At 47.1% G+C, this 748-nt stretch overlaps 1 protein-coding gene across 1 annotated transcript in view; it reads right to left on the reverse strand.

The window, feature by feature from the left end:
- The window catches only part of sar1aa (secretion associated, Ras related GTPase 1Aa), a 5097-nt gene extending 4515 nt beyond the window's left edge, over nucleotides 1-582 (reverse strand). The window contains exon 1 of the mRNA XM_035672169.1: nucleotides 503-582. The gene's annotated coding sequence lies outside the window, so the exon portion shown is untranslated. The remainder of the gene's footprint in view (nucleotides 1-502) is intronic.
- Between the last annotated feature and the right edge of the window lie 166 nt (nucleotides 583-748).

The raw sequence follows: 748 nt of genomic DNA on the forward strand, positions 1-748 counted from the left end.
TAGCAGGAAAAGCACAGGTGTTATCGCTCATATTAAAAAAGGTCTGCTGTAAAGCTGGCCCTACTGTTGCATGACATCACTCAGGTGTTGTTTTGAATACCCGTCACGTCACGTCACGTCACAGCTCCACCCACACGTGTACGCAGGTGTCCCGGCGGTAACGTTACCTTTACGGGCCAAACGTGCACAACCACTCACACCTGCACTCACTGTCACCCCGTTATTCGCCTGTGATGGTGAATGAATCCAGCCGAAAGGACGCAACAGGTCCGATGACGTGACTTATTAGATTTTTTTTTTTTTTTTTTAGCTGCTTAGCATTAGCATGTTAGCTGACGTTGAACCTCTGGCACGTTCACGAGTACGATCCCGTGTGTGTCAGTGCAAAGCTCGACGGTCTATCGGGTGCACGCAAACTCGTTGTTACATATGCCAGCAGTGCGGTGTGTTTTATTGCGTATTCACGTCGTCATTTGCTCACTTTTCACGTTAGCTGACTTACCCCAGCGCTGTGGTATAGGCGGTCTCCTTGGAAACAGTCGATCGAGTTCCGGTTCTTCTTCTTTGTGGTTCAGAATCGGGCGTTTGGTAGCCAGTGTTGTTGCATTAGCGCCCTCTCTTTGACAGTGAGAGATAATCCCTCCTGTGCACTGTTCTAGAAATGTCAGCTGCTGTGTAAGAATGAGATCAATTATTATCTTATTATCATATTATATTATTATCTTATTGGGGTGGCAGTAGCTCAGTG

Source organism: Morone saxatilis, unplaced genomic scaffold, assembly GCF_004916995.1.
Source record: "Morone saxatilis isolate NCDOM2014 unplaced genomic scaffold, NCSU_SB_2.0 Contig1, whole genome shotgun sequence".
Classification (NCBI taxonomy): Eukaryota; Metazoa; Chordata; class Actinopteri; family Moronidae; genus Morone; species Morone saxatilis.